The sequence below is a fragment of the Pleurodeles waltl genome, chromosome 1_1, assembly GCF_031143425.1.
Source record: "Pleurodeles waltl isolate 20211129_DDA chromosome 1_1, aPleWal1.hap1.20221129, whole genome shotgun sequence".
Lineage (NCBI taxonomy): Eukaryota > Metazoa > Chordata > Amphibia > Caudata > Salamandridae > Pleurodeles > Pleurodeles waltl.
In genome coordinates, this window is record NC_090436.1 from 303977101 (window position 1) to 304000677 (window position 23577).

Genomic DNA, 23577 nt, shown 5'->3' on the forward strand with positions numbered 1-23577 from the left:
GGGCCCGGCGAGGGCTCTGCCCGGCGAGGGTTCTGCCGCGTTTGGGAGCGTTCGGGAAGGCGTGAGGGGCTCAGGGCGCGAAACACTGCTCCCCGGCAGGCCTTTTCCCTGGCTTTGGCCAACAAAAGCACTGCCTAGCCCTAGAGTAGGGCTTAGTGGCAGTTCTGTAGGCTCAGAAGCCTCCAACTCTGCTTCTGGGCCTTCTTTCCACCTGGCGAGCCCACCTGTCAGCATGCTGTACTCTACCCTTGCCCAAATTCTCAGCAATGGAGAGGATCCTGAAAGCAAGGCCCTGATTGGCTCTGCTGGATGGCGTGGTCATGTAAATTTCACTGGCCGGCCGGCCGAGGCTTCTGGGAAGCAGCTTTGGGTAGGCAACGGCTTTGCCCAAAGGGTCTGCGGGGCCTTGGCTGGTCACTTTGCGCCCCCACGCCCATGCTCTGCCCCGCCTCAGGCCTTGCCTCTGTGGATGCCACCCTCGCTCTGCAGGGAGATGCCAAGCGGGCCCCCCTTGCCCTGTCCCCTTCCAACTCATACTTACCTGGCAGGGGAGACACCATGATCACGAAGGTGGTTCTCCCAGGGTGAGGCTCATCCATTGCACTTCGGATGTGCTGACCCCTGCGATGTCCCCAAATGCGGGATACTCGACTGCATAATTTCTGGTAGTGGGGGACTGCGTTCGCGCTTTCCCCTGATCTCTGGTATCAAGAAAGGCAACAAGAAAAACCACTCTGGAGCACCCTTAGCTGTCTCTCCAGCTTCCTTCTGGGTGCTGCAGCAGGCTGGAAATGGGGCTGGGCAAGGGGAAGAGGCATGCAAATTCAGGAGCCTGGGGAGTGCTGGGATAGCTGCCGCCTCCCACTCAGGGGACCTATCCAGAGAGAGGAAAGTAGGCCCTGGCTAGGTGACAGGTCTGTCCCTCTCAGCTAAGCCCCTGGGCTTGTGGACCGGCTGTCAGCCTGTAGTCCTCACCCTTGCCTTCTGGGGCCAAGACTATGGCTGAGGCCACCAGGCCTGGGCCCGGCGAGGGCTCTGCCCGGCGAGGGTTCTGCCGCGTTTGGGAGCGTTCGGGAAGGCGTGAGGGGCTCAGGGCGCGAAACACTGCTCCCCGGCAGGCCTTTTCCCTGGCTTTGGCCAACAAAAGCACTGCCTAGCCCTAGAGTAGGGCTTAGTGGCAGTTCTGTAGGCTCAGAAGCCTCCAACTCTGCTTCTGGGCCTTCTTTCCACCTGGCGAGCCCACCTGTCAGCATGCTGTACTCTACCCTTGCCCAAATTCTCAGCAATGGAGAGGATCCTGAAAGCAAGGCCCTGATTGGCTCTGCTGGATGGCGTGGTCATGTAAATTTCACTGGCCGGCCGGCCGAGGCTTCTGGGAAGCAGCTTTGGGTAGGCAACGGCTTTGCCCAAAGGGTCTGCGGGGCCTTGGCTGGTCACTTTGCGCCCCCACGCCCATGCTCTGCCCCGCCTCAGGCCTTGCCTCTGTGGATGCCACCCTCGCTCTGCAGGGAGATGCCAAGCGGGCCCCCCTTGCCCTGTCCCCTTCCAACTCATACTTACCTGGCAGGGGAGACACCATGATCACGAAGGTGGTTCTCCCAGGGTGAGGCTCATCCATTGCACTTCGGATGTGCTGACCCCTGCGATGTCCCCAAATGCGGGATACTCGACTGCATAATTTCTGGTAGTGGGGGACTGCGTTCGCGCTTTCCCCTGATCTCTGGTATCAAGAAAGGCAACATGAAAAACCACTCTGGAGCACCCTTAGCTGTCTCTCCAGCTTCCTTCTGGGTGCTGCAGCAGGCTGGAAATGGGGCTGGGCAAGGGGAAGAGGCATGCAAATTCAGGAGCCTGGGGAGTGCTGGGATAGCTGCCGCCTCCCACTCAGGGGACCTATCCAGAGAGAGGAAAGTAGGCCCTGGCTAGGTGACAGGTCTGTCCCTCTCAGCTAAGCCCCTGGGCTTGTGGACCGGCTGTCAGCCTGTAGTCCTCACCCTTGCCTTCTGGGGCCAAGACTATGGCTGAGGCCACCAGGCCTGGGCCCGGCGAGGGCTCTGCCCGGCGAGGGTTCTGCCGCGTTTGGGAGCATTCGGGAAGGCGTGAGGGGCTCAGGGCGCGAAACACTGCTCCCCGGCAGGCCTTTTCCCTGGCTTTGGCCAACAAAAGCACTGCCTAGCCCTAGAGTAGGGCTTAGTGGCAGTTCTGTAGGCTCAGAAGCCTCCAACTCTGCTTCTGGGCCTTCTTTCCACCTGGCGAGCCCACCTGTCAGCATGCTGTACTCTACCCTTGCCCAAATTCTCAGCAATGGAGAGGATCCTGAAAGCAAGGCCCTGATTGGCTCTGCTGGATGGCGTGGTCATGTAAATTTCACTGGCCGGCCGGCCGAGGCTTCTGGGAAGCAGCTTTGGGTAGGCAACGGCTTTGCCCAAAGGGTCTGCGGGGCCTTGGCTGGTCACTTTGCGCCCCCACGCCCATGCTCTGCCCCGCCTCAGGCCTTGCCTCTGTGGATGCCACCCTCGCTCTGCAGGGAGATGCCAAGCGGGCCCCCCTTGCCCTGTCCCCTTCCAACTCATACTTACCTGGCAGGGGAGACACCATGATCACGAAGGTGGTTCTCCCAGGGTGAGGCTCATCCATTGCACTTCGGATGTGCTGACCCCTGCGATGTCCCCAAATGCGGGATACTCGACTGCATAATTTCTGGTAGTGGGGGACTGCGTTCGCGCTTTCCCCTGATCTCTGGTATCAAGAAAGGCAACAAGAAAAACCACTCTGGAGCACCCTTAGCTGTCTCTCCAGCTTCCTTCTGGGTGCTGCAGCAGGCTGGAAATGGGGCTGGGCAAGGGGAAGAGGCATGCAAATTCAGGAGCCTGGGGAGTGCTGGGATAGCTGCCGCCTCCCACTCAGGGGACCTATCCAGAGAGAGGAAAGTAGGCCCTGGCTAGGTGACAGGTCTGTCCCTCTCAGCTAAGCCCCTGGGCTTGTGGACCGGCTGTCAGCCTGTAGTCCTCACCCTTGCCTTCTGGGGCCAAGACTATGGCTGAGGCCACCAGGCCTGGGCCCGGCGAGGGCTCTGCCCGGCGAGGGTTCTGCCGCGTTTGGGAGCGTTCGGGAAGGCGTGAGGGGCTCAGGGCGCGAAACACTGCTCCCCGGCAGGCCTTTTCCCTGGCTTTGGCCAACAAAAGCACTGCCTAGCCCTAGAGTAGGGCTTAGTGGCAGTTCTGTAGGCTCAGAAGCCTCCAACTCTGCTTCTGGGCCTTCTTTCCACCTGGCGAGCCCACCTGTCAGCATGCTGTACTCTACCCTTGCCCAAATTCTCAGCAATGGAGAGGATCCTGAAAGCAAGGCCCTGATTGGCTCTGCTGGATGGCGTGGTCATGTAAATTTCACTGGCCGGCCGGCCGAGGCTTCTGGGAAGCAGCTTTGGGTAGGCAACGGCTTTGCCCAAAGGGTCTGCGGGGCCTTGGCTGGTCACTTTGCGCCCCCACGCCCATGCTCTGCCCCGCCTCAGGCCTTGCCTCTGTGGATGCCACCCTCGCTCTGCAGGGAGATGCCAAGCGGGCCCCCCTTGCCCTGTCCCCTTCCAACTCATACTTACCTGGCAGGGGAGACACCATGATCACGAAGGTGGTTCTCCCAGGGTGAGGCTCATCCATTGCACTTCGGATGTGCTGACCCCTGCGATGTCCCCAAATGCGGGATACTCGACTGCATAATTTCTGGTAGTGGGGGACTGCGTTCGCGCTTTCCCCTGATCTCTGGTATCAAGAAAGGCAACAAGAAAAACCACTCTGGAGCACCCTTAGCTGTCTCTCCAGCTTCCTTCTGGGTGCTGCAGTAGGCTGGAAATGGGGCTGGGCAAGGGGAAGAGGCATGCAAATTCAGGAGCCTGGGGAATGCTGGGAAAGGGCCTCAAAAGCTGCTTCTGGGCCTTCGTTCCACCTGGCGAGCCCACCTGTCAGCATGCTGTACTCTACCCTTGCCCAAATTCTCAGCAATGGAGAGGATCCTGAAAGCAAGGCCCTGATTGGCTCTGCTGGATGGCGTGGTCATGTAAATTTCACTGGCCGGCCGGCCGAGGCTTCTGGGAAGCAGCTTTGGGTAGGCAACGGCTTTGCCCAAAGGGTCTGCGGGGCCTTGGCTGGTCACTTTGCGCCCCCACGCCCATGCTCTGCCCCGCCTCAGGCCTTGCCTCTGTGGATGCCACCCTCGCTCTGCAGGGAGATGCCAAGCGGGCCCCCCTTGCCCTGTCCCCTTCCAACTCATACTTACCTGGCAGGGGAGACACCATGATCACGAAGGTGGTTCTCCCAGGGTGAGGCTCATCCATTGCACTTCGGATGTGCTGACCCCTGCGATGTCCCCAAATGCGGGATACTCGACTGCATAATTTCTGGTAGTGGGGGACTGCGTTCGCGCTTTCCCCTGATCTCTGGTATCAAGAAAGGCAACAAGAAAAACCACTCTGGAGCACCCTTAGCTGTCTCTCCAGCTTCCTTCTGGGTGCTGCAGCAGGCTGGAAATGGGGCTGGGCAAGGGGAAGAGGCATGCAAATTCAGGAGCCTGGGGAATGCTGGGAAAGGGCCTCAAAAGCTGCTTCTGGGCCTTCGTTCCACCTGGCGAGCCCACCTGTCAGCATGCTGTACTCTACCCTTGCCCAAATTCTCAGCAATGGAGAGGATCCTGAAAGCAAGGCCCTGATTGGCTCTGCTGGATGGCGTGGTCATGTAAATTTCACTGGCCGGCCGGCCGAGGCTTCTGGGAAGCAGCTTTGGGTAGGCAACGGCTTTGCCCAAAGGGTCTGCGGGGCCTTGGCTGGTCACTTTGCGCCCCCACGCCCATGCTCTGCCCCGCCTCAGGCCTTGCCTCTGTGGATGCCACCCTCGCTCTGCAGGGAGATGCCAAGCGGGCCCCCCTTGCCCTGTCCCCTTCCAACTCATACTTACCTGGCAGGGGAGACACCATGATCACGAAGGTGGTTCTCCCAGGGTGAGGCTCATCCATTGCACTTCGGATGTGCTGACCCCTGCGATGTCCCCAAATGCGGGATACTCGACTGCATAATTTCTGGTAGTGGGGGACTGCGTTCGCGCTTTCCCCTGATCTCTGGTATCAAGAAAGGCAACAAGAAAAACCACTCTGGAGCACCCTTAGCTGTCTCTCCAGCTTCCTTCTGGGTGCTGCAGTAGGCTGGAAATGGGGCTGGGCAAGGGGAAGAGGCATGCAAATTCAGGAGCCTGGGGAATGCTGGGAAAGGGCCTCAAAAGCTGCTTCTGGGCCTTCGTTCCACCTGGCGAGCCCACCTGTCAGCATGCTGTACTCTACCCTTGCCCAAATTCTCAGCAATGGAGAGGATCCTGAAAGCAAGGCCCTGATTGGCTCTGCTGGATGGCGTGGTCATGTAAATTTCACTGGCCGGCCGGCCGAGGCTTCTGGGAAGCAGCTTTGGGTAGGCAACGGCTTTGCCCAAAGGGTCTGCGGGTTCTTGGCTGGTCACTTTGCGCCCCCACGCCCATGCTCTGCCCCGCCTCAGGCCTTGCCTCTGTGGATGCCACCCTCGCTCTGCAGGGAGATGCCAAGCGGGCCCCCCTTGCCCTGTCCCCTTCCAACTCATACTTACCTGGCAGGGGAGACACCATGATCACGAAGGTGGTTCTCCCAGGGTGAGGCTCATCCATTGCACTTCGGATGTGCTGACCCCTGCGATGTCCCCAAATGCGGGATACTCGACTGCATAATTTCTGGTAGTGGGGGACTGCGTTCGCGCTTTCCCCTGATCTCTGGTATCAAGAAAGGCAACAAGAAAAACCACTCTGGAGCACCCTTAGCTGTCTCTCCAGCTTCCTTCTGGGTGCTGCAGTAGGCTGGAAATGGGGCTGGGCAAGGGGAAGAGGCATGCAAATTCAGGAGCCTGGGGAATGCTGGGAAAGGGCCTCAAAAGCTGCTTCTGGGCCTTCGTTCCACCTGGCGAGCCCACCTGTCAGCATGCTGTACTCTACCCTTGCCCAAATTCTCAGCAATGGAGAGGATCCTGAAAGCAAGGCCCTGATTGGCTCTGCTGGATGGCGTGGTCATGTAAATTTCACTGGCCGGCCGGCCGAGGCTTCTGGGAAGCAGCTTTGGGTAGGCAACGGCTTTGCCCAAAGGGTCTGCGGGGCCTTGGCTGGTCACTTTGCGCCCCCACGCCCATGCTCTGCCCCGCCTCAGGCCTTGCCTCTGTGGATGCCACCCTCGCTCTGCAGGGAGATGCCAAGCGGGCCCCCCTTGCCCTGTCCCCTTCCAACTCATACTTACCTGGCAGGGGAGACACCATGATCACGAAGGTGGTTCTCCCAGGGTGAGGCTCATCCATTGCACTTCGGATGTGCTGACCCCTGCGATGTCCCCAAATGCGGGATACTCGACTGCATAATTTCTGGTAGTGGGGGACTGCGTTCGCGCTTTCCCCTGATCTCTGGTATCAAGAAAGGCAACAAGAAAAACCACTCTGGAGCACCCTTAGCTGTCTCTCCAGCTTCCTTCTGGGTGCTGCAGTAGGCTGGAAATGGGGCTGGGCAAGGGGAAGAGGCATGCAAATTCAGGAGCCTGGGGAATGCTGGGAAAGGGCCTCAAAAGCTGCTTCTGGGCCTTCGTTCCACCTGGCGAGCCCACCTGTCAGCATGCTGTACTCTACCCTTGCCCAAATTCTCAGCAATGGAGAGGATCCTGAAAGCAAGGCCCTGATTGGCTCTGCTGGATGGCGTGGTCATGTAAATTTCACTGGCCGGCCGGCCGAGGCTTCTGGGAAGCAGCTTTGGGTAGGCAACGGCTTTGCCCAAAGGGTCTGCGGGGCCTTGGCTGGTCACTTTGCGCCCCCACGCCCATGCTCTGCCCCGCCTCAGGCCTTGCCTCTGTGGATGCCACCCTCGCTCTGCAGGGAGATGCCAAGCGGGCCCCCCTTGCCCTGTCCCCTTCCAACTCATACTTACCTGGCAGGGGAGACACCATGATCACGAAGGTGGTTCTCCCAGGGTGAGGCTCATCCATTGCACTTCGGATGTGCTGACCCCTGCGATGTCCCCAAATGCGGGATACTCGACTGCATAATTTCTGGTAGTGGGGGACTGCGTTCGCGCTTTCCCCTGATCTCTGGTATCAAGAAAGGCAACAAGAAAAACCACTCTGGAGCACCCTTAGCTGTCTCTCCAGCTTCCTTCTGGGTGCTGCAGCAGGCTGGAAATGGGGCTGGGCAAGGGGAAGAGGCATGCAAATTCAGGAGCCTGGGGAGTGCTGGGATAGCTGCCGCCTCCCACTCAGGGGACCTATCCAGAGAGAGGAAAGTAGGCCCTGGCTAGGTGACAGGTCTGTCCCTCTCAGCTAAGCCCCTGGGCTTGTGGACCGGCTGTCAGCCTGTAGTCCTCACCCTTGCCTTCTGGGGCCAAGACTATGGCTGAGGCCACCAGGCCTGGGCCCGGCGAGGGCTCTGCCCGGCGAGGGTTCTGCCGCATTTGGGAGCGTTCGGGAAGGCGTGAGGGGCTCAGGGCGCGAAACACTGCTCCCCGGCAGGCCTTTTCCCTGGCTTTGGCCAACAAAAGCACTGCCTAGCCCTAGAGTAGGGCTTAGTGGCAGTTCTGTAGGCTCAGAAGCCTCCAACTCTGCTTCTGGGCCTTCTTTCCACCTGGCGAGCCCACCTGTCAGCATGCTGTACTCTACCCTTGCCCAAATTCTCAGCAATGGAGAGGATCCTGAAAGCAAGGCCCTGATTGGCTCTGCTGGATGGCGTGGTCATGTAAATTTCACTGGCCGGCCGGCCGAGGCTTCTGGGAAGCAGCTTTGGGTAGGCAACGGCTTTGCCCAAAGGGTCTGCGGGGCCTTGGCTGGTCACTTTGCGCCCCCACGCCCATGCTCTGCCCCGCCTCAGGCCTTGCCTCTGTGGATGCCACCCTCGCTCTGCAGGGAGATGCCAAGCGGGCCCCCCTTGCCCTGTCCCCTTCCAACTCATACTTACCTGGCAGGGGAGACACCATGATCACGAAGGTGGTTCTCCCAGGGTGAGGCTCATCCATTGCACTTCGGATGTGCTGACCCCTGCGATGTCCCCAAATGCGGGATACTCGACTGCATAATTTCTGGTAGTGGGGGACTGCGTTCGCGCTTTCCCCTGATCTCTGGTATCAAGAAAGGCAACAAGAAAAACCACTCTGGAGCACCCTTAGCTGTCTCTCCAGCTTCCTTCTGGGTGCTGCAGTAGGCTGGAAATGGGGCTGGGCAAGGGGAAGAGGCATGCAAATTCAGGAGCCTGGGGAATGCTGGGAAAGGGCCTCAAAAGCTGCTTCTGGGCCTTCGTTCCACCTGGCGAGCCCACCTGTCAGCATGCTGTACTCTACCCTTGCCCAAATTCTCAGCAATGGAGAGGATCCTGAAAGCAAGGCCCTGATTGGCTCTGCTGGATGGCGTGGTCATGTAAATTTCACTGGCCGGCCGGCCGAGGCTTCTGGGAAGCAGCTTTGGGTAGGCAACGGCTTTGCCCAAAGGGTCTGCGGGGCCTTGGCTGGTCACTTTGCGCCCCCACGCCCATGCTCTGCCCCGCCTCAGGCCTTGCCTCTGTGGATGCCACCCTCGCTCTGCAGGGAGATGCCAAGCGGGCCCCCCTTGCCCTGTCCCCTTCCAACTCATACTTACCTGGCAGGGGAGACACCATGATCACGAAGGTGGTTCTCCCAGGGTGAGGCTCATCCATTGCACTTCGGATGTGCTGACCCCTGCGATGTCCCCAAATGCGGGATACTCGACTGCATAATTTCTGGTAGTGGGGGACTGCGTTCGCGCTTTCCCCTGATCTCTGGTATCAAGAAAGGCAACAAGAAAAACCACTCTGGAGCACCCTTAGCTGTCTCTCCAGCTTCCTTCTGGGTGCTGCAGCAGGCTGGAAATGGGGCTGGGCAAGGGGAAGAGGCATGCAAATTCAGGAGCCTGGGGAGTGCTGGGATAGCTGCCGCCTCCCACTCAGGGGACCTATCCAGAGAGAGGAAAGTAGGCCCTGGCTAGGTGACAGGTCTGTCCCTCTCAGCTAAGCCCCTGGGCTTGTGGACCGGCTGTCAGCCTGTAGTCCTCACCCTTGCCTTCTGGGGCCAAGACTATGGCTGAGGCCACCAGGCCTGGGCCCGGCGAGGGCTCTGCCCGGCGAGGGTTCTGCCGCGTTTGGGAGCGTTCGGGAAGGCGTGAGGGGCTCAGGGCGCGAAACACTGCTCCCCGGCAGGCCTTTTCCCTGGCTTTGGCCAACAAAAGCACTGCCTAGCCCTAGAGTAGGGCTTAGTGGCAGTTCTGTAGGCTCAGAAGCCTCCAACTCTGCTTCTGGGCCTTCTTTCCACCTGGCGAGCCCACCTGTCAGCATGCTGTACTCTACCCTTGCCCAAATTCTCAGCAATGGAGAGGATCCTGAAAGCAAGGCCCTGATTGGCTCTGCTGGATGGCGTGGTCATGTAAATTTCACTGGCCGGCCGGCCGAGGCTTCTGGGAAGCAGCTTTGGGTAGGCAACGGCTTTGCCCAAAGGGTCTGCGGGGCCTTGGCTGGTCACTTTGCGCCCCCACGCCCATGCTCTGCCCCGCCTCAGGCCTTGCCTCTGTGGATGCCACCCTCGCTCTGCAGGGAGATGCCAAGCGGGCCCCCCTTGCCCTGTCCCCTTCCAACTCATACTTACCTGGCAGGGGAGACACCATGATCACGAAGGTGGTTCTCCCAGGGTGAGGCTCATCCATTGCACTTCGGATGTGCTGACCCCTGCGATGTCCCCAAATGCGGGATACTCGACTGCATAATTTCTGGTAGTGGGGGACTGCGTTCGCGCTTTCCCCTGATCTCTGGTATCAAGAAAGGCAACAAGAAAAACCACTCTGGAGCACCCTTAGCTGTCTCTCCAGCTTCCTTCTGGGTGCTGCAGTAGGCTGGAAATGGGGCTGGGCAAGGGGAAGAGGCATGCAAATTCAGGAGCCTGGGGAATGCTGGGAAAGGGCCTCAAAAGCTGCTTCTGGGCCTTCGTTCCACCTGGCGAGCCCACCTGTCAGCATGCTGTACTCTACCCTTGCCCAAATTCTCAGCAATGGAGAGGATCCTGAAAGCAAGGCCCTGATTGGCTCTGCTGGATGGCGTGGTCATGTAAATTTCACTGGCCGGCCGGCCGAGGCTTCTGGGAAGCAGCTTTGGGTAGGCAACGGCTTTGCCCAAAGGGTCTGCGGGGCCTTGGCTGGTCACTTTGCGCCCCCACGCCCATGCTCTGCCCCGCCTCAGGCCTTGCCTCTGTGGATGCCACCCTCGCTCTGCAGGGAGATGCCAAGCGGGCCCCCCTTGCCCTGTCCCCTTCCAACTCATACTTACCTGGCAGGGGAGACACCATGATCACGAAGGTGGTTCTCCCAGGGTGAGGCTCATCCATTGCACTTCGGATGTGCTGACCCCTGCGATGTCCCCAAATGCGGGATACTCGACTGCATAATTTCTGGTAGTGGGGGACTGCGTTCGCGCTTTCCCCTGATCTCTGGTATCAAGAAAGGCAACAAGAAAAACCACTCTGGAGCACCCTTAGCTGTCTCTCCAGCTTCCTTCTGGGTGCTGCAGTAGGCTGGAAATGGGGCTGGGCAAGGGGAAGAGGCATGCAAATTCAGGAGCCTGGGGAATGCTGGGAAAGGGCCTCAAAAGCTGCTTCTGGGCCTTCGTTCCACCTGGCGAGCCCACCTGTCAGCATGCTGTACTCTACCCTTGCCCAAATTCTCAGCAATGGAGAGGATCCTGAAAGCAAGGCCCTGATTGGCTCTGCTGGATGGCGTGGTCATGTAAATTTCACTGGCCGGCCGGCCGAGGCTTCTGGGAAGCAGCTTTGGGTAGGCAACGGCTTTGCCCAAAGGGTCTGCGGGGCCTTGGCTGGTCACTTTGCGCCCCCACGCCCATGCTCTGCCCCGCCTCAGGCCTTGCCTCTGTGGATGCCACCCTCGCTCTGCAGGGAGATGCCAAGCGGGCCCCCCTTGCCCTGTCCCCTTCCAACTCATACTTACCTGGCAGGGGAGACACCACGATCACCCCGTGCCTGCAGTACCTTTAGTGTCCACTAGAGGTCACTGTTCTGCCAAAGAACTACCTGGTGCTATATGCACACAAGGGCACTTTTAAGTGCTATTACTGGAGCTGCATCCTGCTGAAGATACCTGCCTGCTGAAACCTGCCTGCCTGCCTGCCTGCTGTGGACCTTCACCTGCCTGCTGTGGACTTCGCCTGCCTGCTGGAACCGCCTGCTGTGGACTCTCACCTGCCTGCTGGAGCTGCTTGCCTGCTGGAGACCCTTCCTTGCCTGCTGGAGCTGCCTGGATACTGAGGCCTGCCTGCCTGCCTGCCTGCTGAGGGGAACCCCTGCCTGCCAAGCTTCCCTGCCTGCCTGAAGGGAACCACTGCCAGCCACCAGGAGCAGGCCTGAGGAGTACCTACCTGCTGCAGCTCCCTGAAGGACCCTTCCCAAGGCACGCCGCAACAGCAAGGACAGGATGAGCAGACCGCTGAACCCCTGGTTCCACAACACGGTGAAGATGCAGAGGAAGGTGGAATCGGATGGCTCCACACCAGAGCTGAGCAGAAAGACTTTCACAGAGTTGCTGGTGACCAAGATGGGGTTCACAGCAGCTGAGCTTTGGTGCATAATGTCAGATGCACCCAAAGGCACTTACCTGCTGACGTTCATGTCGGAATCAATCTGCAGGAGATACTGGCAGATGTGCTGGTCAAGACGGGACGAGAAACCCTTCGCCGACTTCCACCTGGAGTGCCAACTCGTGTTGGAGGTGAAGAGGATGACCGTGCACGTCTACAACCCGCATGTCAACATCCAGGACCTGACCACCTTCCTACGCCGACACTGCACAGTGACGAGAGAACCCTCCCGCAACCTGGACAGTGATGGAATATGGGATGGTAAATGGACAGTCATGGTGAAGCTGAAAGAGGACCCGGCCGCCCCGGATGGAATCCATCACCCTCCTTCAAGCTTCTCCCTAGGGCGCGACTCGGGCTACCTCTTCTACCCCGGGCAGCCCAGACTGTGCAACAAGTGTAGTAAACCGGGCCACACCGCTAAAGATTGCACAGTGCAAGTGTGCAAGAACTGCAAAAGAGAAGGACACACAGCCAGGGCATGCAAAGAGGAAGCCCCCTGCAACCTCTGCGGTGCCGTGGGCCACCGTTTCAAAGACTGCCCGCAAAGAGCCAAGTCCTATGCCCAGGCGGCCAAACCTCCTGGGAGAGAGGCACAGGAGGAGGCTGCCGTGGCCAGCCTTCCAGTCCCAGCACCCAGAAAGACCAAGGAAACTGGGAGGAGGAAAGGCCCCAGGCAGGAGCAAGTCAAACCTGACCAAGGCTCCACGCCAGTCCTGGAGCCACAGAGCACAGAAGAAGGAATGCCTGCCATCCCTGAGAGTATGCCAACAGACAACGCTCCCCAACTCGCCTCTGAGAACCAGGAAGAAGAACCCTGGACAAAACAGGAGCGCAGGAAAAGGAGGCACAGTCCCCCACAAGTAACAAAGAAGACCAGGAAGAAACACCTGAGCAACCACAACCCCAACTCCGATCCAGAGGAGTCAGAAGAAGAAGAACAACCAGGGAATGAGGGTCCAGATGACCAACTGGAGCAAGTCACCAGAGTGCTGCAGGAGATGAGGGCGCTAGCCAGCGTCATGGAAGCGTCCCCACCACCATCGCCAGCAATAGCTGAGAAGGAAGAGGCCTCCATGGAGGAGGAAGAGCCAGAGACCAGCCACGTGGGCAAGCCAGCCTCAGAGAAGCACCAAGCAACGGTGGCCAAGACAACAGCCCCCGCGCCGGAGACCTGCCAGGAGCCTGACCAGCCCTGTAAGTAGACTTGTCACTGTGTGATAACAGCTAATTACTCTGACTTGATAGTTAGTATTTGAGCCTAAGTTAAACTCTTAAACACTAATTAAGATGGCTATTTCATTGTTTTCCATAAATGTGAGAAGTATCAGAGACAAGCGCAGATGTGCTAGCACCTTGAACTTTCTTGCCAGCCAGGAATGTGATGTGTACATGATTCAGGAATGCTCCATCCCTTTTTCAGCTTCATACACCCACCTAGAACAGCAGTGGGCATTTGGGCCTTCTTTTTGGTCTGGGGGGAACAGCAGTAGGTCTGTAGGAGTCGCTACCTTAGTCAGAGGGAGGTGCTTCACAGTGGACTCGGTCACCGAGCTGGAAGGCGGCAGGGCTCTTGTCGTTGACGGCTCATGGGCAGGAGAACCGGTTAGACTGATCAATGTGTATGCGCCTTCTGATGTAGGTGAGAGACGGGAGCTGTTCCAGCGCCTCAGACCACAGCTGGTCACCTCCAGAACAATCATGATGGGTGGGGATTTCAACTGTATACTAGAGAGTGGTGGTAGATGTGGGACCAGAGCTAAGGAAGGATGGATAGATGATGGTGCGAAACTCCTAGCGGAGATGGTGGGTGAGGCCTCCCTGACGGACGTCATTGGATCCATGGGGGCGGACGCCAGGAATTTCACCTGGAGCCGCCCTGATGGATCTGTGCGATCCAGGATAGACTTTGTTTTCACCTCTAGATCAGTGAGGATCAGGCAGCACTCCATGGTGACAGTGCATTTCTCTGACCACAGGGCTATCAGGTTTCAGGGGGAACTAACAGGGAAGTTCCTGACAGGTCCGGGCACCTGGAAACTGAATAGCTCTCTGCTGGGGAGAGAGGATGTACAGGAGGAGCTGAGGAGGACTTACAGTGAGTGGCAAGACATGAAAGACACCTTCCAGTCCATAGGGGAATGGTGGGAATGGGTGAAAGGCAGGATTCAGGATTTCTTTAAGAACGTGGGCAGGAAAGCAGCAAGGGGGAGGAAGAGGGAGTTCAGTAGACTGCAGCAACAGCTGCAAGAACTGCACGACCTCCAACTCCGGGGATGGGACGTCATGAACCCTCTGGAGGCAGTCAAGAAAGAGCTGAGCGAGCACTTTCATGAGGAATCCAGGAGGATCATCTTCCGTTCTAAGGTGGAGAACCTGGAAAAGGGGGAGAAATGCAACTCCTTCTTCTTTAAGAAAGTCCACTCTGCGCACACCCCACTGGTTCAACTGCGCAACAGGGAGGGAATTTTGTGTGACACCAAGGAAGACATTAGGAAGGCTGTGACAGATTTCTATGGGGACCTCTACTCAGAGAAGAGGTCAGATGGGGATCAGGCAGAAAGGTTTTTGGCAGGTATCCCGAGAAAGGTCTCCACACCAGCAAGGGAAGTCCTCAACGCACCCCTCACTCTGGAGGAGCTGCACATTGCAGTTAAATCCTTCAAGTCAGGAAAGACGCCAGGCAGTGATGGTCTACCAATTGAATTCTACACTTCACTGTGGGACCTAGTGGGAGCAGACCTTCTGGAGCTGTATGAGGAGATGGAGCAGGAGGGAGTCATGCCCCACACATTAAGGGAAGGAACGATCGCACTCCTGTATAAACATAAGGGGGAGAGATGTGACCTCAAGAACTGGCGTCCCATCTCTCTCCTGAATGTGGACTACAAGATCCTGGCAAAGACAATGGTGAATAGACTCAAGAGCGCTATGGGAGAGTTAGTTCACCCAGACCAGACCTGTGGGGTACCAGGACGCAGAGTGGCGGACAGCCTAGCACTGATCAGGGACACGATCCAATACATCACAGACCGGAATATTCACGCTGCGCTGGTCTGTCTCGATCAGGAAAAGGCCTTCGACCGCGTCTCCCATGAGTTCATGGAGAGGGTACTGCAGGGTTTTGGGCTGGGGGAGCGCTTCTGCAATTATGTTAGAATAATGTATACAGACATTTTCAGTTCAGTCATGGTAAATGGTTGGAAAACAGACCCCTTTCCTATCAGGTCTGGGGTAAGACAAGGCTGCCCGCTCTCGCCCTCTTTGTTTGTTTTGGTTATAGAGCTACTCGCGGAGTACATCAGGAAGAACCCGAACATCAGAGGGATCCCGACACCAGGAGACGCAAAGAAAGAAGTCAAGTGTTCGCTGTACATGGACGACGTCACCCTCTTCTGCACAGATGGGAAATCGGTCCAGTCCCTGCTGGAGGCATGCAAGGACTTTGGCAAAGCATCAGGAGCAAAGATCAACGTGGACAAATCACAGGCAAAGCTTTTTGGCCGCTGGGACCTATGTAACGAGCCTCTCCCTTTCCCCGTTGAGGCAGGACTGGTAAAGATCCTCGGTATCTGGTTTGGGGGACCAGGAGCGGCGGCGAAAAGCTGGAACGAACGCCTGGCCAAAGTCAAGCAGAAACTGGGCTTTTGGAGCTTGAGACACCTGAGCATTGAAGGAAAGGCTCTGGTGCTCAGGAACGACGCACTGCCCGTGCTGCAGTATGTGACACAGGCCTGGCCACTCCTGGCCAACGTAGCACGGGCTGTGAACAGCATGGTTTTCCACTTTGTTTGGCACTCAAAGATGGACAGGGTGAAAAGGACAGTCATGCACAAGGAGCATCGCAAGGGAGGGAAGGCAGTCCCTGACATCCCGACAATCCTCAGAGCCTTCTTTGTGTGTGGCTGCGTCCGAATAACCCTGACGAACGAGAACAAGGATCACTCAGCTTACAGGGTCTTCCGCTTCTTCCTGCTCCCAGTATGGAGAAGACTGGGATGGGATAAGTGGGAGAATGCAACAATGTTCAACTGGGACCTCCCCTGGTACTACAAGGAGATTGAGAAGTTTGTGGTGGAATTTGGGCTGAACTGTGTCACACCAAGCCTATGGAAGCCCAGGACAATCCACAGACTAATCAGGTCCAGGGACACCACAGAACCAGTGAGCGACCTGCCACCTGCTACAGCAACAAGGGTGTGGGAAAATGTATCCTCCCCATCCCTAACCAACAGGCACAAAGACATTGCATGGATGGCCGTGAAAGGGGGACTGCCAGTCCGGTCATTCATGCACAGCAGGGGCCTGTGCCCACACAGAGAATGCCCAAGGGGTGGCCCTGCCGAGGAAACTACATACCATCTGTTCTGGGCCTGCCCTTTTGCCCAGAGACTGCGGGGAGCCTTAAAACAAGAAATGGAAGACCACATCCCATACCCAAACATCACTCACCACTCTGTGCTGTATGGGCTGTTTCCAAAGACACACTCAGTGGAGGCCATCCAAGGATGCTGGAGAATCCTCTGCTGCATAAAGGACATCCTCTTGTATGCCAGGACCCGACTGGTGACCAACGGGGAGGTGGTGAGCAGGGAAGCGTGCCGCCGAATGGTACTCAACCTGCTGAGAGATTACACAGACAAGGACAACAAGGAGGGTGAGAAGGAGGAAGAACTGTAAACCCTAACCCCTCCTTCCCACTGAACTCCCCACACTGCCCCAAGAAACCAAACCCCCTTTACTACTTATTTCATATGTAAACTGACTGTGTTGTTAAAATGTGATTTGAAACAAAGTTGAACTGGACTGCCCTTCCTAAGGGAAGAGGTACCACTCTTTAAAAACCTATGTATCGCCTACTTAAAGCACTTAATAAAGGTTTTTGAAACTTAAAAAAAAAAAAAAAAAAAAAAAAAAAAAAAAAAAAAAGGTGGTTCTCCCAGGGTGAGGCTCATCCATTGCACTTCGGATGTGCTGACCCCTGCGATGTCCCCAAATGCGGGATACTCGACTGCATAATTTCTGGTAGTGGGGGACTGCGTTCGCGCTTTCCCCTGATCTCTGGTATCAAGAAAGGCAACAAGAAAAACCACTCTGGAGCACCCTTAGCTGTCTCTCCAGCTTCCTTCTGGGTGCTGCAGTAGGCTGGAAATGGGGCTGGGCAAGGGGAAGAGGCATGCAAATTCAGGAGCCTGGGGAATGCTGGGAAAGGGCCTCAAAAGCTGCTTCTGGGCCTTCGTTCCACCTGGCGAGCCCACCTGTCAGCATGCTGTACTCTACCCTTGCCCAAATTCTCAGCAATGGAGAGGATCCTGAAAGCAAGGCCCTGATTGGCTCTGCTGGATGGCGTGGTCATGTAAATTTCACTGGCCGGCCGGCCGAGGCTTCTGGGAAGCAGCTTTGGGTAGGCAACGGCTTTGCCCAAAGGGTCTGCGGGGCCTTGGCTGGTCACTTTGCGCCCCCACGCCCATGCTCTGCCCCGCCTCAGGCCTTGCCTCTGTGGATGCCACCCTCGCTCTGCAGGGAGATGCCAAGCGGGCCCCCCTTGCCCTGTCCCCTTCCAACTCATACTTACCTGGCAGGGGAGACACCATGATCACGAAGGTGGTTCTCCCAGGGTGAGGCTCATCCATTGCACTTCGGATGTGCTGACCCCTGCGATGTCCCCAAATGCGGGATACTCGACTGCATAATTTCTGGTAGTGGGGGACTGCGTTCGCGCTTTCCCCTGATCTCTGGTATCAAGAAAGGCAACAAGAAAAACCACTCTGGAGCACCCTTAGCTGTCTCTCCAGCTTCCTTCTGGGTGCTGCAGCAGGCTGGAAATGGGGCTGGGCAAGGGGAAGAGGCATGCAAATTCAGGAGCCTGGGGAGTGCTGGGATAGCTGCCGCCTCCCACTCAGGGGACCTATCCAGAGAGAGGAAAGTAGGCCCTGGCTAGGTGACAGGTCTGTCCCTCTCAGCTAAGCCCCTGGGCTTGTGGACCGGCTGTCAGCCTGTAGTCCTCACCCTTGCCTTCTGGGGCCAAGACTATGGCTGAGGCCACCAGGCCTGGGCCCGGCGAGGGCTCTGCCCGGCGAGGGTTCTGCCGCGTTTGGGAGCGTTCGGGAAGGCGTGAGGGGCTCAGGGCGCGAAACACTGCTCCCCGGCAGGCCTTTTCCCTGGCTTTGGCCAACAAAAGCACTGCCTAGCCCTAGAGTAGGGCTTAGTGGCAGTTCTGTAGGCTCAGAAGCCTCCAACTCTGCTTCTGGGCCTTCTTTCCACCTGGCGAGCCCACCTGTCAGCATGCTGTACTCTACCCTTGCCCAAATTCTCAGCAATGGAGAGGATCCTGAAAGCAAGGCCCTGATTGGCTCTGCTGGATGGCGTGGTCATGTAAATTTCACTGGCCGGCCGGCCGAGGCTTCTGGGAAGCAGCTTTGGGTAGGCAACGGCTTTGCCCAAAGGGTCTGCGGGGCCTTGGCTGGTCACTTTGCGCCCCCACGCCCATGCTCTGCCCCGCCTCAGGCCTTGCCTCTGTGGATGCCACCCTCGCTCTGCAGGGAGATGCCAAGCGGGCCCCCCTTGCCCTGTCCCCTTCCAACTCATACTTACCTGGCAGGGGAGACACCATGATCACGAAGGTGGTTCTCCCAGGGTGAGGCTCATCCATTGCACTTCGGATGTGCTGACCCCTGCGATGTCCCCAAATGCGGGATACTCGACTGCATAATTTCTGGTAGTGGGGGACTGCGTTCGCGCTTTCCCCTGATCTCTGGTATCAAGAAAGGCAACAAGAAAAACCACTCTGGAGCACCCTTAGCTGTCTCTCCAGCTTCCTTCTGGGTGCTGCAGCAGGCTGGAAATGGGGCTGGGCAAGGGGAAGAGGCATGCAAATTCAGGAGCCTGGGGAGTGCTGGGATAGCTGCCGCCTCCCACTCAGGGGACCTATCCAGAGAGAGGAAAGTAGGCCCTGGCTAGGTGACAGGTCTGTCCCTCTCAGCTAAGCCCCTGGGCTTGTGGACCGGCTGTCAGCCTGTAGTCCTCACCCTTGCCTTCTGGGGCCAAGACTATGGCTGAGGCCACCAGGCCTGGGCCCGGCGAGGGCTCTGCCCGGCGAGGGTTCTGCCGCGTTTGGGAGCGTTCGGGAAGGCGTGAGGGGCTCAGGGCGCGAAACACTGCTCCCCGGCAGGCCTTTTCCCTGGCTTTGGCCAACAAAAGCACTGCCTAGCCCTAGAGTAGGGCTTAGTGGCAGTTCTGTAGGCTCAGAAGCCTCCAACTCTGCTTCTGGGCCTTCTTTCCACCTGGCGAGCCCACCTGTCAGCATGCTGTACTCTACCCTTGCCCAAATTCTCAGCAATGGAGAGGATCCTGAAAGCAAGGCCCTGATTGGCTCTGCTGGATGGCGTGGTCATGTAAATTTCACTGGCCGGCCGGCCGAGGCTTCTGGGAAGCAGCTTTGGGTAGGCAACGGCTTTGCCCAAAGGGTCTGCGGGGCCTTGGCTGGTCACTTTGCGCCCCCACGCCCATGCTCTGCCCCGCCTCAGGCCTTGCCTCTGTGGATGCCACCCTCGCTCTGCAGGGAGATGCCAAGCGGGCCCCCCTTGCCCTGTCCCCTTCCAACTCATACTTACCTGGCAGGGGAGACACCATGATCACGAAGGTGGTTCTCCCAGGGTGAGGCTCATCCATTGCACTTCGGATGTGCTGACCCCTGCGATGTCCCCAAATGCGGGATACTCGACTGCATAATTTCTGGTAGTGGGGGACTGCGTTCGCGCTTTCCCCTGATCTCTGGTATCAAGAAAGGCAACAAGAAAAACCACTCTGGAGCACCCTTAGCTGTCTCTCCAGCTTCCTTCTGGGTGCTGCAGCAGGCTGGAAATGGGGCTGGGCAAGGGGAAGAGGCATGCAAATTCAGGAGCCTGGGGAGTGCTGGGATAGCTGCCGCCTCCCACTCAGGGGACCTATCCAGAGAGAGGAAAGTAGGCCCTGGCTAGGTGACAGGTCTGTCCCTCTCAGCTAAGCCCCTGGGCTTGTGGACCGGCTGTCAGCCTGTAGTCCTCACCCTTGCCTTCTGGGGCCAAGACTATGGCTGAGGCCACCAGGCCTGGGCCCGGCGAGGGCTCTGCCCGGCGAGGGTTCTGCCGCGTTTGGGAGCGTTCGGGAAGGCGTGAGGGGCTCAGGGCGCGAAACACTGCTCCCCGGCAGGCCTTTTCCCTGGCTTTGGCCAACAAAAGCACTGCCTAGCCCTAGAGTAGGGCTTAGTGGCAGTTCTGTAGGCTCAGAAGCCTCCAACTCTGCTTCTGGGCCTTCTTTCCACCTGGCGAGCCCACCTGTCAGCATGCTGTACTCTACCCTTGCCCAAATTCTCAGCAATGGAGAGGATCCTGAAAGCAAGGCCCTGATTGGCTCTGCTGGATGGCGTGGTCGTGTAAATTTCACTGGCCGGCCGGCCGAGGCTTCTGGGAAGCAGCTTTGGGTAGGCAACGGCTTTGCCCAAAGGGTCTGCGGGGCCTTGGCTGGTCACTTTGCGCCCCCACGCCCATGCTCTGCCCCGCCTCAGGCCTTGCCTCTGTGGATGCCACCCTCGCTCTGCAGGGAGATGCCAAGCGGGCCCCCCTTGCCCTGTCCCCTTCCAACTCATACTTACCTGGCAGGGGAGACACCATGATCACGAAGGTGGTTCTCCCAGGGTGAGGCTCATCCATTGCACTTCGGATGTGCTGACCCCTGCGATGTCCCCAAATGCGGGATACTCGACTGCATAATTTCTGGTAGTGGGGGACTGCGTTCGCGCTTTCCCCTGATCTCTGGTATCAAGAAAGGCAACATGAAAAACCACTCTGGAGCACCCTTAGCTGTCTCTCCAGCTTCCTTCTGGGTGCTGCAGCAGGCTGGAAATGGGGCTGGGCAAGGGGAAGAGGCATGCAAATTCAGGAGCCTGGGGAGTGCTGGGATAGCTGCCGCCTCCCACTCAGGGGACCTATCCAGAGAGAGGAAAGTAGGCCCTGGCTAGGTGACAGGTCTGTCCCTCTCAGCTAAGCCCCTGGGCTTGTGGACCGGCTGTCAGCCTGTAGTCCTCACCCTTGCCTTCTGGGGCCAAGACTATGGCTGAGGCCACCAGGCCTGGGCCCGGCGAGGGCTCTGCCCGGCGAGGGTTCTGCCGCGTTTGGGAGCATTCGGGAAGGCGTGAGGGGCTCAGGGCGCGAAACACTGCTCCCCGGCAGGCCTTTTCCCTGGCTTTGGCCAACAAAAGCACTGCCTAGCCCTAGAGTAGGGCTTAGTGGCAGTTCTGTAGGCTCAGAAGCCTCCAACTCTGCTTCTGGGCCTTCTTTCCACCTGGCGAGCCCACCTGTCAGCATGCTGTACTCTACCCTTGCCCAAATTCTCAGCAATGGAGAGGATCCTGAAAGCAAGGCCCTGATTGGCTCTGCTGGATGGCGTGGTCATGTAAATTTCACTGGCCGGCCGGCCGAGGCTTCTGGGAAGCAGCTTTGGGTAGGCAACGGCTTTGCCCAAAGGGTCTGCGGGGCCTTGGCTGGTCACTTTGCGCCCCCACGCCCATGCTCTGCCCCGCCTCAGGCCTTGCCTCTGTGGATGCCACCCTCGCTCTGCAGGGAGATGCCAAGCGGGCCCCCCTTGCCCTGTCCCCTTCCAACTCATACTTACCTGGCAGGGGAGACACCATGATCACGAAGGTGGTTCTCCCAGGGTGAGGCTCATCCATTGCACTTCGGATGTGCTGACCCCTGCGATGTCCCCAAATGCGGGATACTCGACTGCATAATTTCTGGTAGTGGGGGACTGCGTTCGCGCTTTCCCCTGATCTCTGGTATCAAGAAAGGCAACAAGAAAAACCACTCTGGAGCACCCTTAGCTGTCTCTCCAGCTTCCTTCTGGGTGCTGCAGTAGGCTGGAAATGGGGCTGGGCAAGGGGAAGAGGCATGCAAATTCAGGAGCCTGGGGAATGCTGGGAAAGGGCCTCAAAAGCTGCTTCTGGGCCTTCGTTCCACCTGGCGAGCCCACCTGTCAGCATGCTGTACTCTACCCTTGCCCAAATTCTCAGCAATGGAGAGGATCCTGAAAGCAAGGCCCTGATTGGCTCTGCTGGATGGCGTGGTCATGTAAATTTCACTGGCCGGCCGGCCGAGGCTTCTGGGAAGCAGCTTTGGGTAGGCAACGGCTTTGCCCAAAGGGTCTGCGGGGCCTTGGCTGGTCACTTTGCGCCCCCACGCCCATGCTCTGCCCCGCCTCAGGCCTTGCCTCTGTGGATGCCACCCTCGCTCTGCAGGGAGATGCCAAGCGGGCCCCCCTTGCCCTGTCCCCTTCCAACTCATACTTACCTGGCAGGGGAGACACCATGATCACGAAGGTGGTTCTCCCAGGGTGAGGCTCATCCATTGCACTTCGGATGTGCTGACCCCTGCGATGTCCCCAAATGCGGGATACTCGACTGCATAATTTCTGGTAGTGGGGGACTGCGTTCGCGCTTTCCCCTGATCTCTGGTATCAAGAAAGGCAACAAGAAAAACCACTCTGGAGCACCCTTAGCTGTCTCTCCAGCTTCCTTCTGGGTGCTGCAGTAGGCTGGAAATGGGGCTGGGCAAGGGGAAGAGGCATGCAAATTCAGGAGCCTGGGGAATGCTGGGAAAGGGCCTCAAAAGCTGCTTCTGGGCCTTCGTTCCACCTGGCGAGCCCACCTGTCAGCATGCTGTACTCTACCCTTGCCCAAATTCTCAGCAATGGAGAGGATCCTGAAAGCAAGGCCCTGATTGGCTCTGCTGGATGGCGTGGTCATGTAAATTTCACTGGCCGGCCGGCCGAGGCTTCTGGGAAGCAGCTTTGGGTAGGCAACGGCTTTGCCCAAAGGGTCTGCGGGGCCTTGGCTGGTCACTTTGCGCCCCCACGCCCATGCTCTGCCCCGCCTCAGGCCTTGCCTCTGTGGATGCCACCCTCGCTCTGCAGGGAGATGCCAAGCGGGCCCCCCTTGCCCTGTCCCCTTCCAACTCATACTTACCTGGCAGGGGAGACACCATGATCACGAAGGTGGTTCTCCCAGGGTGAGGCTCATCCATTGCACTTCGGATGTGCTGACCCCTGCGATGTCCCCAAATGCGGGATACTCGACTGCATAATTTCTGGTAGTGGGGGACTGCGTTCGCGCTTTCCCCTGATCTCTGGTATCAAGAAAGGCAACAAGAAAAACCACTCTGGAGCACCCTTAGCTGTCTCTCCAGCTTCCTTCTGGGTGCTGCAGCAGGCTGGAAATGGGGCTGGGCAAGGGGAAGAGGCATGCAAATTCAGGAGCCTGGGGAGTGCTGGGATAGCTGCCGCCTCCCACTCAGGGGACCTATCCAGAGAGAGGAAAGTAGGCCCTGGCTAGGTGACAGGTCTGTCCCTCTCAGCTAAGCCCCTGGGCTTGTGGACCGGCTGTCAGCCTGTAGTCCTCACCCTTGCCTTCTGGGGCCAAGACTATGGCTGAGGCCACCAGGCCTGGGCCCGGCGAGGGCTCTGCCCGGCGAGGGTTCTGCCGCGTTTGGGAGCGTTCGGGAAGGCGTGAGGGGCTCAGGGCGCGAAACACTGCTCCCCGGCAGGCCTTTTCCCTGGCTTTGGCCAACAAAAGCACTGCCTAGCCCTAGAGTAGGGCTTAGTGGCAGTTCTGTAGGCTCAGAAGCCTCCAACTCTGCTTCTGGGCCTTCTTTCCACCTGGCGAGCCCACCTGTCAGCATGCTGTACTCTACCCTTGCCCAAATTCTCAGCAATGGAGAGGATCCTGAAAGCAAGGCCCTGATTGGCTCTGCTGGATGGCGTGGTCATGTAAATTTCACTGGCCGGCCGGCCGAGGCTTCTGGGAAGCAGCTTTGGGTAGGCAACGGCTTTGCCCAAAGGGTCTGCGGGGCCTTGGCTGGTCACTTTGCGCC

General features: G+C 58.2%; 20 non-coding genes and 1 pseudogene across 20 annotated transcripts; all 21 read left to right on the forward strand.

Annotated features, from left to right (window-relative positions):
* The first annotated feature begins 533 nt into the window (after positions 1-533).
* On the forward strand, positions 534-697 carry LOC138292556 (U1 spliceosomal RNA). The gene has a single exon (XR_011202723.1). It is a non-coding gene; the product is annotated as a U1 spliceosomal RNA (small nuclear RNA).
* An 855-nt stretch (positions 698-1552) lies between these two features.
* On the forward strand, positions 1553-1716 carry LOC138292558 (U1 spliceosomal RNA). The gene has a single exon (XR_011202725.1). It is a non-coding gene; the product is annotated as a U1 spliceosomal RNA (small nuclear RNA).
* Positions 1717-2571: 855 nt separating this feature from the next.
* LOC138292564 (U1 spliceosomal RNA) lies at positions 2572-2735 on the forward strand. Its single transcript, XR_011202726.1, has one exon. It is a non-coding gene; the product is annotated as a U1 spliceosomal RNA (small nuclear RNA).
* Positions 2736-3590: 855 nt separating this feature from the next.
* LOC138292569 (U1 spliceosomal RNA) lies at positions 3591-3754 on the forward strand. Its single transcript, XR_011202727.1, has one exon. It is a non-coding gene; the product is annotated as a U1 spliceosomal RNA (small nuclear RNA).
* A 510-nt stretch (positions 3755-4264) lies between these two features.
* Positions 4265-4428, forward strand: LOC138292575 (U1 spliceosomal RNA). The gene has a single exon (XR_011202728.1). It is a non-coding gene; the product is annotated as a U1 spliceosomal RNA (small nuclear RNA).
* Positions 4429-4938: 510 nt separating this feature from the next.
* Positions 4939-5102, forward strand: LOC138292581 (U1 spliceosomal RNA). Its single transcript, XR_011202729.1, has one exon. It is a non-coding gene; the product is annotated as a U1 spliceosomal RNA (small nuclear RNA).
* A 510-nt stretch (positions 5103-5612) lies between these two features.
* On the forward strand, positions 5613-5776 carry LOC138292584 (U1 spliceosomal RNA). Its single transcript, XR_011202730.1, has one exon. It is a non-coding gene; the product is annotated as a U1 spliceosomal RNA (small nuclear RNA).
* Positions 5777-6286: 510 nt separating this feature from the next.
* LOC138292588 (U1 spliceosomal RNA) lies at positions 6287-6450 on the forward strand. Its single transcript, XR_011202732.1, has one exon. It is a non-coding gene; the product is annotated as a U1 spliceosomal RNA (small nuclear RNA).
* Positions 6451-6960: 510 nt separating this feature from the next.
* On the forward strand, positions 6961-7124 carry LOC138292595 (U1 spliceosomal RNA). Its single transcript, XR_011202733.1, has one exon. It is a non-coding gene; the product is annotated as a U1 spliceosomal RNA (small nuclear RNA).
* An 855-nt stretch (positions 7125-7979) lies between these two features.
* Positions 7980-8143, forward strand: LOC138292600 (U1 spliceosomal RNA). Its single transcript, XR_011202734.1, has one exon. It is a non-coding gene; the product is annotated as a U1 spliceosomal RNA (small nuclear RNA).
* Positions 8144-8653: 510 nt separating this feature from the next.
* On the forward strand, positions 8654-8817 carry LOC138292606 (U1 spliceosomal RNA). Its single transcript, XR_011202735.1, has one exon. It is a non-coding gene; the product is annotated as a U1 spliceosomal RNA (small nuclear RNA).
* An 855-nt stretch (positions 8818-9672) lies between these two features.
* On the forward strand, positions 9673-9836 carry LOC138292610 (U1 spliceosomal RNA). Its single transcript, XR_011202737.1, has one exon. It is a non-coding gene; the product is annotated as a U1 spliceosomal RNA (small nuclear RNA).
* Positions 9837-10346: 510 nt separating this feature from the next.
* LOC138292617 (U1 spliceosomal RNA) lies at positions 10347-10510 on the forward strand. The gene has a single exon (XR_011202739.1). It is a non-coding gene; the product is annotated as a U1 spliceosomal RNA (small nuclear RNA).
* Positions 10511-16593: 6083 nt separating this feature from the next.
* LOC138291929 (U1 spliceosomal RNA) lies at positions 16594-16731 on the forward strand (annotated as a pseudogene).
* Positions 16732-17241: 510 nt separating this feature from the next.
* LOC138292622 (U1 spliceosomal RNA) lies at positions 17242-17405 on the forward strand. The gene has a single exon (XR_011202740.1). It is a non-coding gene; the product is annotated as a U1 spliceosomal RNA (small nuclear RNA).
* Positions 17406-18260: 855 nt separating this feature from the next.
* Positions 18261-18424, forward strand: LOC138292628 (U1 spliceosomal RNA). The gene has a single exon (XR_011202742.1). It is a non-coding gene; the product is annotated as a U1 spliceosomal RNA (small nuclear RNA).
* An 855-nt stretch (positions 18425-19279) lies between these two features.
* On the forward strand, positions 19280-19443 carry LOC138292634 (U1 spliceosomal RNA). Its single transcript, XR_011202743.1, has one exon. It is a non-coding gene; the product is annotated as a U1 spliceosomal RNA (small nuclear RNA).
* An 855-nt stretch (positions 19444-20298) lies between these two features.
* Positions 20299-20462, forward strand: LOC138292641 (U1 spliceosomal RNA). The gene has a single exon (XR_011202746.1). It is a non-coding gene; the product is annotated as a U1 spliceosomal RNA (small nuclear RNA).
* Positions 20463-21317: 855 nt separating this feature from the next.
* On the forward strand, positions 21318-21481 carry LOC138292647 (U1 spliceosomal RNA). The gene has a single exon (XR_011202747.1). It is a non-coding gene; the product is annotated as a U1 spliceosomal RNA (small nuclear RNA).
* Positions 21482-21991: 510 nt separating this feature from the next.
* On the forward strand, positions 21992-22155 carry LOC138292653 (U1 spliceosomal RNA). The gene has a single exon (XR_011202751.1). It is a non-coding gene; the product is annotated as a U1 spliceosomal RNA (small nuclear RNA).
* A 510-nt stretch (positions 22156-22665) lies between these two features.
* On the forward strand, positions 22666-22829 carry LOC138292659 (U1 spliceosomal RNA). Its single transcript, XR_011202753.1, has one exon. It is a non-coding gene; the product is annotated as a U1 spliceosomal RNA (small nuclear RNA).
* The last annotated feature ends 748 nt before the right edge of the window (positions 22830-23577 follow it).